This window comes from Canis lupus, chromosome 7 (genome assembly GCF_003254725.2).
Source record: "Canis lupus dingo isolate Sandy chromosome 7, ASM325472v2, whole genome shotgun sequence".
In the NCBI taxonomy this organism is placed as follows: Eukaryota; Metazoa; Chordata; class Mammalia; order Carnivora; family Canidae; genus Canis; species Canis lupus.
Genome location: NC_064249.1, coordinates 56,629,542 through 56,644,401, shown reverse-complemented (window position 1 = coordinate 56,644,401; position 14,860 = coordinate 56,629,542). Strand labels below are relative to the sequence as shown.

Below are 14,860 nucleotides of genomic sequence, written 5' to 3'. Positions count from 1 at the left end.
ATTAAGCACCAAAATGTCAGCTAGTTAGCCAAAAGATGTTGCTGAACTCTGCACGGTGCATTGCACACACTCATATTTAAAGGTATACATGAGCAGGGGAGGCCTTCTGCCGAGCCAGGAGCAGGTCACAAGGATATGGGAAGCCTCCCCTCCCGTCATTCCCTGCATGCCAGAATTTCCACTTAGAACAAAATCCAATTAGTTTAAGACTGAAAACATGGGGGAAATCCAAATACCTCCATTGTTGTACCTTACTGTGAAGGGAGAAATCCAGGATCTGTTCAGTAGGAAGAACTTCTCCTCTGGAAGGAGAAGCTAGCAGAGGCCTTCCTGTGGAAAAGGAGAGCTGAAGGGTGCAGGTACCAGAGATGCCAACATTAGTTTCCCCAGGAGTCCTCGTGGCATGTAGTGACAAGCTCATGAGGGTTGGTGCCAGCTAGACCTGAGTTTGAATCCCTGTTCCCCCACTCAGTGACCAACCATGTGACTTGAGGCTATCTACTTAATCTCATGGAGCATCAGCCTCCTGAAGTGGTAAATGAGAACAACCGTATCTACCTTACAGGGCTGAGTGAAGATTCACTGAGGGCAAGCCTGTTACATGCCTGGGACACAGTAGGTGTTCCATAAATGTCTATTTTCTGTTTTTGAAGTTTTCACACACATTTTGATATTCATTACCTTTTGATGGGCAAACGAACCCATTTTTTCAGGGAACAACTCTAAGTATTTTAACTTCTACCCCATGTCCTAATGAGTTCACCTGGCTTAAAACTTTTCAGAGTGTCTCACACAGACCAGTATTAAAAGCTTTCTTTAAAAAAAATGCAAAGAATAGGGTGTTCATTCTATTCTCTCAGTCTCCATGGTCAGTTGTGTCTTCCAGAAATTCCAAGAAGTTAGTGAGGCCCGACCTTCCTCTTTTTCTTCTTTTCTTTCTGTAAAGCACGCCAACAATCTTTAATCATGCTGTGATTTTTCTAAATGCCACCCAGGTTAGCTCCTGAAATAGTTTCAAAGAAAGATTTAACTCACAGACACACAAGTAGCTGATGTGCATTTTCCAGAAAGTACTCAGAAACATCTTTTTTTGTAGTATATTTGTCAGTTTTCTCCCTTTATTTTCATATTCATTTCTACAGAGAAGCATTCATAACCTTTGTTATAAATTTTAATAATACCACAGACGCAGTTACAGTTTTGCATCTGTATATATGCTTACTTCTTGTTGGGGTGATAGACATGCAAAACACTTTATAGCATTTTTTTTCCTTTTAAAAATAAGAAAAGTGGATATGTAAAGTGGACAGAGTTGATCTATTAGCTGTTTCCCAGGCCACCTAGTTTTTAACTGATAAAAACTAATTTGATCAGTAGAATTTACTGTTCAGAATGAGAAGCTTTGGAAAGGGAGATTAGTATAGAGAAAATGGGCTAAAAGGGGTTAGAACCAAGTGTTCTCTGTATTAATAGAGAACATGCTGTTTACCTGTCTTATATAGGCTGGAAATTAGCCATCCATCACTCTGAATATGAGAACAGTGAAGAAGTTAGAGTCTGGGACTAATGCAAAGGGATATAGCCAAGACACAAACAACCAACAACTAACAGCCCAAAAGTCTGGAGGGAAGGATCTCATCAGAGATATGAGTAGACCTTGGAGACGCAAAGCTCACATCAAATGCTTTGTTTGAGGCAAACATTTCTCTGACCTACCTACTTTGGCTTGGGAATGACAATCCTTGGAGTGACCATGAAGGAACACAAGACCATAGGTCAAAGGCACAATCTTGGAATGAGTAAAATGATAAACTGAACTTCAAAAAAATGTAATAATGTCAGAGATGGACAGGAAGCAAAAAAATGGCAAAAGCACCATTTAAAGGAGCTACTTTTAAATGGTGTTCTTCCTCTTGATGGCACACAAAGCAGGATCCTCTTACTTGATGAAGTGTTACTACCAACAGGAAACTAGTGTTGACACCCAGGGATTGCTTGTCCGTTTCATGTTACTTACCTCTCCTGTACTGAGCAATGATCAGATGAAAAGGTTGGAGCTCCTTTTTTGGAGTGAACTGAAGCGTGTGATGTGTGATAAGCCAAAACCATCAGTGGCATTCGGTGATGAGGGCACAATCAACAGGACCTGGTGCCCGATGTGGTCTGCCTTCTTGCATTTCCTTCCACCTTACATTTCTGTTTTAGAGATTTGCTTTCATTCTTTTTAAATCTCCAGTGCATGCAGTGGAAATCCTCCTTAAGCATTCCTCTCTCTATTTTGTTTTTTGATTTTTGTTTTTTGTTTTCCCCCGATAGATCGCATGCTTCCTTCACCCTGTGAGAAATCGCCCTGGCAGCTTGCTTAAAGCGCAGTGGGAATGTCTTGTGCTATTTGTCGAACTTTATACAAGGGTTCTCCTTCATCATGCCCAATGTGCCATTTGCAAAATCCACGGCCAATAGCCGTTCGTCACTCTGCATCGCCGTAGCACTGCGCCACTTTATTTCTTCTCTTCCAGGCAAGTGAAAATGATGATCTGACTGAGATCGCAATCACTGCTTGATCAGTACCTGGCCTCCTGCAAAGGTCCGTGCAAGCACACAGGCTTTTTGTAAGGCGCCACTGAGCAGAGAGCAGATGGAGCGCCCCCCGCCCCCTCACCTGGTGGCCCCTGAGAAACTTCATAACTTGGTATTGTTCAGGGAGTTAGTAAAGCGAGGAGAGTGGAATTGTACCTGTTGTTCCTCAAGGTAGAGGATCTGCTAAGCTGCTGCAGAGACTGTCAGGCATTCATAGCTCTTTCTACGTATAAAGAGCTCATGGTTAGGTGAATACAAACCTTGAGTGAGAGCTCTGTAACTTCCTGTGTTTGTCTGAAATCATGCACAAAATAAGCCAGGTTGCAAAACAGAACTCAACCAATGTATTCCTCTTTTACAGTGGCATTCTTTTAATGCTATCCCCCCCCCCCCCCCCCCCCCACCGGGGAAAGATGTCCTGGAACCAGATCACAAACACACAGAGCTGAAAACTTGAAAGTAAACTTTCATAAATGCCAGAGTTTCAGAAATGATCACGTAAAGGTTTCCTTTTTCTCCCCCCGCCCCCTTTTTTTTGTTAAAACATTGGTTGTAATTTCTACTAGGTGTCACAACCCAGTGAACCATTAAAAGTGAACCGGCTCACTGAACCGAACTGAACTGAACAGATGGAATTCCACCCTTGCCGTGCTTGAAAGACTTCGTGAACAATACAAAGTCTTCTTTTAAGTCCCCTCCTTGCAGTTGCTTACCTCACTAATGCAAACACGTGGGGGGCTCTCAGGCTAGAACTTGGCCCCCCAGCTCTTTGTTCGGTTGTGTGGTGCTGTTGTTCAAGCAGAAGGGAAGGCACTTCATTTGAAATCCTCAGCACCTCCTGCCCCCATTTTCTAAGTCCTGGGGTTATTTTCCATTTGCTCCCAAAAGTATGTTGGTCGTAGGATGTTTTGTTCTCCTTCCATTTTGCCCTGACTTGTAACTTGGTCTAATCTGCCCGGATACAGATTTACTCCAAAATATTTCTTGAAATATCTCTTTTTTTTTCTAACTAGGCCTGAGCAACACGGACTACTGTTATTCTTTTTATCTGTCTCCAGTTTATTATTTCAGTTTTCTTTCTTTTCAGAAAATGCAGATGAATGCCGGACCACAACAGAAACAATTTCAGACCTTTCTGGATTCCTAAAATCCTCATGAGGTAGGGAAAGTGAACTGATAAACAGAGTTATAGACATGTATTATTTACTTGTGTATTGAGGTGCTAAAGATAGTCTTAGAGGGCCAGGAGATCCAAGGGCTGTTAGTGGTTAATTCACTAGGCATTGCTCAATCAATCAATTAATTATATATTTATGAGGGCTAACTAGGCCCAGGCATTATACTGAATACTGTGTGAGATCTAAAATGGAGTGGAATTCAGGTCTCTGCTTATCAAATAGACTGTAATTTAGAAGAGATAAGTTTGGCAGAAACAATTATGCATTTGAGAATTTACACCATTCAAGCAGTTTCTTGATTTCTGTATTCCCTCCTGCTCTCCTTCCTCTTTTGACTCATGACTGGTGCCATAGTCTGTTGACATGTGGTCAGCACATCAATATCTTCAGTTTTGGGGTTAGATATGCTTATTTTCAAGGCTTATGTTTTGTAAAGCTTCAAACTGATTCTGCGTCTTTGAAAATCAGGCTATTTCTTCAAAGCATGTTCTAACAGGGTTTGAGAGACAATGGACCAGAGGGAAGGCCAGAGGTCCAGGACTAGGAGTTTGGTTAGGCACAAAAGGTACTGGCAGGTGGATCATTGATTAATTCCAGAGAGGTCAGCTGAGGGAGAGATTAGTAAGTAAGGGGACCAGAATCCAGGGAGACCAGCATTAGGGATGAGATACTGAGGTTAGGATTCCGGAACACTCAAGGTCAGGGGGTGAAAAAGAAGTTTTTGGCAACATGAGGTCATGAGTCCAGGTCAAAACTCCTCAACAACAAGAGATCAAGAGCTGTATAAAAGGTCTGAATACGAGGCATAGGATGTAAACAAAAAGCATGAATTTGATACTGAGTGACCCCGCGGTCTCAGCACTTCGATGTGGCTCTTGAACTCCAGCTGGAGCTGATTTCAGGGGAGGCATGTCTGTCAGAGTCCACAAGCAGACAGTTTTTTGATTAGGTGAAGGACAGGACAAAGAATTAAGTGTTTTGTGAGAGCATGAAAATATAATATTTGGAAGCTGCCTGTGAACTTGTGGATTTCTGAGTTTACATATTCCATACGGAGCAAATCTGCCATTTAATTTTTAGGCAGTAAAACACAGCACTGAAGTTCTGTCTAACATTGTAGATAGGAGTTCAAGTCCATGTCACACTACTTATTAGCTATCTGCACTTGCATAAGGTACTTAACCTCTCAAAGACAGGGTTTCTTCAAGTGTAAAATGAAAATGACACCTATCTAAGAGTGCAAAAATATCCTAACGTAAAAATAATAGAAAATTATTAGTTGTAGACATTATTATTATCATAGTCCTCATTATTATAAACCTGAATTTTTTATTCAGGGATTTTATCCCTTTCCCTTTCAGAATCCAAGTGTTACATTCTAGAAAATTAATAGTTTGGCTATTCTCATTGATTTTTTTTTAACCCAGTGACTCAATATTCTTTCAAAAAGTCTTTGTTTATTTTTTTTTATTAGTCCTGATAAGCAGCAATAACATAAGCTTATGAGGAAATATAGTGTAACACTCCACCCGCACACCCCTCCCCGCTCCCACCAATGTTTCCAAGCTTCTATCCAGGGAAGCCCATCTAGTAGCATGGATTGAAAAACCAGGGGGACTGAAAGCCTAAGAAGAGCAAATGTAAATCCTTCTCTATCTTGTTCTCACAAGGCAAACATTTTATATGGTCACCACCCAAAACCACCCAAAAATGAGTTCCTCTGTGATTCTTTGGAAATCTAGTTAATAAGGTTTTCTTTTGTGTGTGGTCAGTACTTAAACCAAATGGATACTGGAATAGTTCAGAATGTGTTTTAATTTAAATCCTGTTTTAACTACTCCCTGTGAATTGCTATGGGGTGGGGGGGGAGGGGTGGAAACAGCTATAAATGGAAGACTCCTGAGGCAGAAACTGATGGATGCCTTTACCAAGGAAAAAATCAGTTTTCTTCCTTTCTTCACATTGAACTTCCATAACACTTTGTTTAAAATATTAAAATAGCATCAAATAAAGGGCAAGACCCTTGCTTTCTAAGCTAGATCCTGGCCTGTATTACCATTGGCTCTTGAGAAATGTTTTTGAATGGAATATTCTCTTTTTTCATGATGCCTGCTTGCATTCCCATTCTTCCCATTCTTGCTACTTACTCCCTCCCATTGCCTTATCTTCCATAGTCTTATTCACATCCATTTCTGAACCTTAACTTGTTTGTGTTGCCTACATGTTGGTGTCACACAGAGTGTGGGATACTTTTGGATGCTGGGAGCAAGGAGGCTGCTGTCCTAAAAGCTACCATCAGTCCGTGGTTTGTTTCACAATAAAAATTCACTCATTCATAGATTAAGGGTATCTCAGAATTTTATGCTTTCACTTGGGGAACAAACTAGTCACTTGAACTTTCTCTCAGTGCTTGATAAGAAGTTGGCAATATCTTTGCAGTTGTGGATTCTCCCCACCCCGAGGGCTTTGGGCAGGAGGGAGAATAGTCCTATGTCCACATGTAGATTCTGTGAAGCCATCAAAAGGCCTGAGAGTGGATGGACGGACAGCTGGGAAGGAGGGAGCCAACTGTGTTATGCTCAAGCCATACTCGACTACTCATAGTTCCTTGCCTCATACACCTTATAGATTTCCAGGGTCTTAGCCTCATGCTCCTGCCTCTGGAATGCCTATCTCCAATCCCTCATTTGGTTTCTTCCAGTTCATATGTTGTCTCCTTTGCAACACTTCCTCACACACTCTTTTGTTCCAGCCCCAAACAAGTGTCCCTGCACATTTTTCTCTACTTCCATAGCAATTATTTATGAATCTCTCTCCTCCATTCATCCGTGACCTTCTTCACAAGAGGTTCCATCTAATCTTATTCATCTTTGGAAGGCAGAGTAAGTGAGTGGTTAAGAATATGGACTCGAGTTAGAAGGTTTGGGTCAAGCTTTTGTTTCCTGCCCCTGCTAGCTGTGGGATCTTAGGAAAAGATGTTTGACCACTCTGAGCCTTAGTTTCACCATCTGGAAAATGGCTGTTTGTTACCCCAGAGGGTTGGCTTTGACTAAAAGAAGAACCCATAGAAAGCAGTTAGCATGAAATAAGCCCTCAATAACTATGAGCTCTGATTGATCACATTGTTTAGCTTTAGTGCCTAACACTGTCTGCCTCATAGCAGGGCCTCAGTACCTGTTTTGTTTTACTTAGCTCATGTCATCATTAAACCATGTGGTTAAAAAATAATAATAATAATAAAAAATATATATATATGGCTTCAAGAGTCAGCTTAAACATTTCTTTCACTACAGGTTAAGGAGTCAGGATAGAGTCTTTCCTTGAAAGACGGTAGAAATAAAACAGAAACTAAACCACTAAAACCTGAGTTCATAACATTGTGAAGAATATTGCCAAGATAGAAGTTTGGGGAGTGACAGATTCTTAGTTCCAACTTTTGGATCGCTTCTCATTTACTATGTGAATATAGAAATATCTTCGGATTTTTTTTTTTTTTTTGCAGCTCAGTTTCAATATCCACAAAACAGATATTGTAGTGCTAGCTTGCCTTCCCCAGATGTAAAGAAAACAGAGCACAACGATACTCAACCAATTTTATTACAAGCCCCCTCCTGCTCTTACAGCAGGGAAACTGAGATACAAGTCTGGGGACTTGATCAAGGTCGCAGTCAGTGGCAGAACCAAATTAAAATTCATGTTCCCAGAGTCCTTTCCGTGCCATTGCTTCACCTACTGACCCATGGTGCTCTACCAAGAAGTACTTCTGATTAAGTGAACTTTCAGGTTTCAATAACACAAAACCTTGGCAAGGACTTTAGGTAACAACCTCCTATCATATACTCCAGTCACTTTTTGGCAAGAACCAGCTGTCTCCTATATATGTTGACTTAATTGCCTTCTACAGGCTGACAGTGACGAAAGGGGTGCACTTACAATGTTGAACCAAGAGTACAAGAGTTTAATAAAGTCTCTATTTGAAAACTAAAAAAGGGCAAATAAAAATGGGAACAGATGCCTTCCTTGCAGACAGTATAGTCCATTAGCAGGGACCATGCCTTTTTGGGTTCACTATTGTGCTTTCAGAGCCAAGCACAGTCCTTATATATTATGCTTTTTCAATTAATATTGAATGAATGAATGAATGAATGAATGAATGAGTCTGTGGAAGCTGCAGAGTTTCAAGTGTCATTGAATAGCCTCCCAATCTTAGGCGATCTTCTCCTAAGACGAAAATGCTGGATATTTTCCTTTACTTCATGTTTTAAAAAAAGTTTTGAGAAAGATTACACCTATAGGATAGATACTGCACGCCAAAGTGAGATGCTGGATCAAAATGCGCATATTTTAAAGCAAAAGGTTATTTTAAAGCTGGTTTCACAAATTTGGAGTTTGACACTAGGGGAACACTGACCCAAATGGAGGATGTAAAAAGGTTGAGAAAGGCAAGCGGAAAGCATTTGAGGACCATTTCACGGGGAAAGCTGCAGTGAGACCGTCCTTTTTCCCTAAGGGAGGAGGGCTGGAGACACACCTGCTCTCTGTCACACGGAAGGGAGAACTTCACCAATTGTTCAGAGAGCTTCTTATTCCTCCTCTGGGTTTGAGCCCAGGGTAAACGGAGTCCTGACTGCAGCCCAGGAAATTGAAGAGCAGAGGAGGTGTATTGGAGAGCTGGTTTGACAGCTACACAGAGGTGAGTCACTGCTGCATCCGGAGAGTAACTACTCTCTTCTTGCGGGTTCAGAGAGGCAAAACCCCAGGTACCAGCGAGGGAGCTGATATAGGAATGGCCTCAAGCTATTTTCTGTCCTGGCAGAGAAGCTGGCCTAGAAGAGGCAATGGGACTCCAGCAGAGAAAAATCTCCATAGAATGGGCTTTCTAAGTACCAGAGGCTGAGGGGGGAGACAGGGCAGTGAAAGGAGGAGCACAAGCTAGAGATACAGCTGGAGAGGGCTGGCCCTCTGAATTTAGCTACTAAAACCTCTGCGAGAGAAAGAGCACACAAAAAAATCTTCCCTGCCCATGTAGCAGAAAGTCAGCTTAGAACAATAGCAATTTGTATGAAAAAAATTCCCGGTCTGTCTTTCTGCTTCTAGATAGCTCCCTGGGTTTCAAACCAGGAAGGGTTAAAGATCATAGCAAATGAGTAGGGTAGAAGAGTTAGGACAGAGAAGATGAGTGTCCTGCCTCCCAGGTGGCAGGCAGTTTTCCTCAAACTGGCCTAGCTGGTGGAGAGGAAAGGTTTTAACTCTAAGCCAAGTTCAACATTTTAATAATTGCTGGCAATGGGCATATGATTATTGATTAGGTAGTTTTGAGCCAGTAAACAATAACACACAAGTAAAGGAACCTGTTGAAAGGGTTTTTTAATGGCAGGGGAAAACCTTCCCTACTGAGTACATTTTAAAGGAGGAGGAGACACCAAAATAAAGTTACATTTTGAGTGTGTCTCATAAACTGAGCTTGGCCAAAGTAGAAGATAGATGTCTCTTGATGTCATAGTGCACATTCTTTTGTAAACTTGGACAGAACTCTCATATTAAAAACGCACAATTTTGGTCACTTTGAGAACAACTTCTGTGTGGCATCTTTGTGTACTCAAGGGTGCACTGCCTCCTTTTAGGCGGTACAGATCTGAGGAGACCATGGGTCACCAACTTTGTTCTTTGGAAGCCAGATTAGTATGAACATGTCAGTCTGGCTAGAAGAAAGGGCTTGAAAGAGACTTAAAATTATTTGGTTTTACCCATATGATATCTGCATTGACTCCGTTATACACTGAAGAAAAAAAAGTCGATTCTCTGCTCACCTGCCATCCTTAGTTCATATTTTAGAGCTACCCTAATCTGGGCCAGTGTTTACCAGCTGGTGAAATGCGCTTTCATCTACCTGTCTTCTCTCAAAGCCATTTCTACCCTTACATCTTTCCCAGTGGCCTATCAGACTTAAAGAGTTGGCCTTGGAAATGGGGATACAACTATCTTGGTGGAAGAAAGAAGAAAATGAGAGAGGAGAGCTAATGACTGGTACATTGTTGCCATGGAAATGAAGGGGCACGGAGAGAGCGGAGGTGATGTTTACTGAGCAACTATCCAATGCCACATACCACCAGAGTGCTTTCACATGACTAATCGAACTTTCCGTGAACAATAGCTCTTCTAAAATTAGTGTTCCTACACCCTTTGTGTAGAAGAGGAAATGAGAGAAGGGACTTGCCTGGCATCATGAATTCAGGCCAGTCAGTTTCCAAAATCCCTGATCTTTCTGCAATTCCATACAGCTTCCTTTGAAACTATGTTTTAAATACATTTTGAAGCTTGCTTGTGACTTCTCTTATTCTTTTTAATCTCCAGAATCTAATCCCATATCAAAGCTGATAGTATTTTTAAATAAGGAAATTGTTTTTGATTTCCATTACTACATTTTTATGAGACTACATTGACTTCTGTTATTAGAATTGAATTTCAGGATAGCAAATGTCATACATTCTTAGCACTGTATACCTTTCCATTATAGTGCACAACAGTTGATTCCAATCAACTTTTTTTAAACTCATTCCACATTTTCCAATATTTTTATACTTCTATTACCATTCACAAATATTCTCAGAAGTGTGTTCCAATCTGGTGATATTATAACTTTCCCCTAGGGGTTTATTAGCTTCCATGTTACAGTATTCATTTCACCTACTTTCATTTCCTTGGACTAAGTCCAGAATAGCCCCTGGTCCTGTTGATTACTTCACAAGCTGTGTGAGGGAACATTTTTGTAATGCACTCAGAGACAAGCATCCATCTGACTCCATTCCTGTGATCTATCAGTCATTGTCAGGGTATTGAAATTGCATCACGTTGACTACTTTTATTTTTCTAATGCCTTCACCTTTTTTTTTCTGTTCATTGCCTAGCTTTCTGTTATTGAAAAACATAACTCTTCACATTAATATTTATTTTTATGAATTTGATTCTTTTTCAGAAAAGTGGTCTATGTGGCTTGGCTTTTTTTTTTTTTTTTTTTTTTTAAAGCCAAGTAGATAAGGAGTCCCAATTTGAGCTCATGTTGCATTTACCAAGATTTTGACCTGCCTCTGGAGATAGAGCTCCTAGGAGTCAGGCTATTGCCCTCTCGGATCAAGTGACCTCTTTAGGAGGTTCAAAGGAAAAAGGTAAACTTCAAGTTGGAGGGGAGATTCTAAGTACGGCATGGTGCTTGTCAAGTGGAAGGTCCAGGAAGCTAATTTAGTCCTTAGGCTGAGGCACGTGAAAGAAACAAGCCAAGTAAAAATAAAATGAGCAATTTCTCTACCTCTGAGGGATAATAAGAGCACAAGGTACAAGTGGCATTGGTATCAGTGGTGAGGTGTGGATGGCTTTATGCTGTCCTGGAAGTAGCAGTGCTGGAGACAGTAGTACAGGTGGGGGTTGGCAGTGGTAGCACTGATAATGGTATGTCCATGGTGTGTTTCTGGAGCTCTTGAAATCGGATATTGGAAGCATTTCTGTATACATAGGCATCGACGATGACAGAGTTTCTGATGGGCAGCAGTGAACACTGTGGAGATGATGCTTTGGGAAAGGGACGGGACTGGACATCCTGTTAGCCCAATAGAACATTACTCAGTGATTTCCAGAATCATTTGAGGAGGTAGGTTCGAGTTCCCACAAAGTAGGTTTGTGATAAAGTCAGAGAAATACCATTTTGTAGCTTTGGGGACCATTTTCTTAGCTCCAGGCTGACATGGCCCAAGGAAACACAAGAAGTAATCAGGAAAAGAAGGACCTGAACTACAGCTGACACAGTGTGTCCTGTGCTGTCTCATTCCCCACAACACTGCCACGGATACTACTACTGCCCCCATTTTGCAGATGATGGAATTGAGGTGCCGAGAAACTGAGTAATGTGCCCAAGGTGTCATGACTCCTAAATGCTGAAGAAACTCCAGAAGACTAGTCCTAGAGGACATGCTGTGAGTCATCTTCTAACACTGTGCAACCTCATTACTTTAGTCTCAAGATTTAAGTAAAATCTTAAAGATGAGCTTTGGAAGAAATTTTTTGAAGCTGGTAAAATTCCGTTAAGAAAAACCACTGACTACATTAGCTCAAGATTGGAAAAGGAATATTAAACTTACTTAAAAAAGAAATATTGCTTTTAATAACTAAAATATCTTTATGATAAAATAAAACTCCTCTTCCAGATTTTCCCAATTCCCTATTTCAATTATCTTGCATTTATTCTTGCATTTCTCTTACATTTTTCTTTCCATTACAGTTGCCATCGCCCTAGACCAGACCGTCATCATGCCTGGACAATTACGATGGTGCCCCAAGGAGATGCCCTGACTCTTGTCTGTCATTTAATATATTGCATTAGACAAATGTTACTAAAAAAAGCAATCACTTGTAACCTGTTCACAACATTTATTGGCTCTAAATATCTATAAAATAAATCCTGTACTCTTTAGCCTGGAGTACAAGGCTATTCATGTATACATACATTCATATGTCTTCCCCATATGTGTCCTTATCTGCAAATATTCCCCCCCTACAAACACTTTACTCTTCCCACACTCATGGCTCCTAAACATACGTTTCTCCTGCTTTCATGACAGCAAATGACACTAGTTCTCCAAGACCTTGTTCAAGTCTCACATCTTTAATAAAATTCCTGTTTCCTGGCATACATGATATCTTTGTGTGAATTATAAAAAGGCCCATCCTATCTGGTCTGAAGTAAGCTGTATCTGGAGAGAGGGCTTGAGTGGAAGTAGGGTTGAATTTCAACTACCCCACTCCCACCCCACCAGGGTTTTTTGTGCAGGACACGTATGTTCTTCAGCCAGTGGCAGCCCTGGTCACTGCAACCCCAGGAAGCACTCACACTACCTCTAATTCCTAGTGCAATGATTGCCTCTATAATTCATTAGGCAATTAATCATGTATTGCTCGGTGACATCCCTTCAATTTGATTTTTAAAAATTTTTATCAATATTTTTCATTTTTAATGTATTACTGTCTTAACGTCTTGGAATGTTCCCTCTGGAGGACACGGGTAACATATTATACTTCTTTGTAGGTCTCAGAATGCACAACACAGTATTTTGCATTGTAGGAACTCAAACAAGATGTTCGTTGATTTTATTTGAATTGTTTTTAGCAAATAAACATAACTAATTACAAATGAAGCATGAATTTGTTGGAATTAATGATCAACAATTGACTGTCCATTGTTAGCTAGAAAAGATAACGTTTCCACCAACACACACAAACACACACAAATATATAGACAGACTCATACACACACACACACACATGCACAATTTTAGTGTGATTATGCTTTACCATTATTATTATTATTATTATTATTATTATTATTATTATTATTATATATCTTTCAGATTTTGGTATATTGTACTATCCACAACTACAAGTGGAGAGAATTTTCTTGCACTTTGATTTACATTGAATGCTATATAGCTCTTCATTAAAGCTGGGCTTCTCAATGTAATTATTTAGCCAACAACTATTTATAAACACAAAGTACTTCAAGGGAAACAATGAAAACATTTCAGTCTCTGCCTGGACTGAGATTTAATTCAGAGTAGGAGAAGGCATTCATTGCAAGACAGATGGAAATTCCATAGAAGCACTACAGGAAACGTGAATTAGGTGTTTGGAGGAGCCAAGAATCTTGAGCATTTACATTTGAGTGGGAACTTGCAACAGGGCAGATAGATTACGTGGTCATGTTGATGTGAAGAGTACTCCAGGTAGAGGCAAAGCCTGGACAAAGATAAATTGAGTAACCAACCTTGAAATCAAAAAAATGTTTTCTTTGTGCAAATTATCATTGTCTAGCACCTTCCCAATGCCACATCCACCTACCTCCCGATCACTGTGGATCTAATGTGTGAGGTCTGCCTGGGGTGGATTATCACAGCGTCACCTGTTTCGGTCCTTAGCAATGACACCTATATGGTTAGAAGCATCCCGTGCCAGCATATGTTCTCTAATTCTCATTATGGCCTAGAAGGACAGACAATCTTTAGATAGAAAGGAATGGCTATAGCATTGACACTCAAGTTTCTCTTAAGGGTTTCTTTTCTTTCCTTTTAGGGTTTTCTCACTTGAACCAAATTTTTCATCACCTTAGTCAGATTTGGGAATATTCTGCAATACTATTGGAGGGGAAAAACCCTCCAACAATCCTTTTGTATTTTCCATTCACCTTAGCACAGTTAAGAAAGATTGGAATTTTCTATGGGAATGTTATTTCGCAAACATGTGAGTGGCATTTCTGCCTCTGGTTATGAAAGACTACTTGTGTTAAAATAATTCTCTTTCCGAGTACAAGCAGGAAAGCTGGAAGAAGCTTCAGAAATCTTTGGTTAGAGGTAATATCCCTTTGTTTGGAGGTTTGGAGTTAATGTTAGCATTAGGGCTAGCTACTAAGACTATGAATACTTGAGGGGCCATGAATTCATGGTTATTCCAATGCCATGTTTCCCCTCAACACATGTGTTGATCCATAGGTGGGTAGGCTTGAGAGCTGAGGAACTGACCGAGTTTTTGGCAGTTTTACAATGTGAGGAGATAGAAATTGGAATTTAGGGCTATATGGGTAGCCATAATTTCAGGAGTCAAAGTCCTATAAGTTTGCTAATCTACAAACATCAACTAAGAGGCTGTAAATGCAAAAAGAAGCCAGCAGCTAACAGGAAGGGAAATTCAGTAAACTTTCATCAGTCCTGTGGTCCTGGGGAAACAAGTTAAAATTCAGGGCCCATCAGGAAAGCGGGACCCAGGAAACATGTCTGCTTTTCAGTTGAGAACCTGAAGTCTATACTCGATTAGTATAGACAAAAATTAGCTGTCACAAAAATGGAAATTCAGCTCCAAGTCAGTCCTGTCCAACCTTGGGTTCATGTAAATGGCCCCTATTCTTACTGCTTCCCAGAAGCAAAAACAAATACTCTCCCCAGGAGGACAACATCATTCAGAACTCTAAACTATCATGCACCATGTCTGGTATTCAACAACCACAACAAATTCCCAGGAAGGAAAGTACCAGGAGAAAGCACCAACTTGCAGACAGTCAAGAG

The 14,860-nt window shown here is 40.5% G+C and overlaps 1 long non-coding RNA gene across 1 annotated transcript; it reads left to right on the top strand.

The window, feature by feature from the left end:
* The first annotated feature begins 3,361 nt into the window (after window positions 1–3,361).
* LOC125755374 (uncharacterized) lies at window positions 3,362–12,849 on the top strand. Its single transcript, XR_007411717.1, has 3 exons — window positions 3,362–3,467; window positions 3,668–3,739; window positions 12,031–12,849. It is a non-coding gene; the product is annotated as an uncharacterized LOC125755374 (long non-coding RNA).
* Window positions 12,850–14,860: the final 2,011 nt, after the last annotated feature.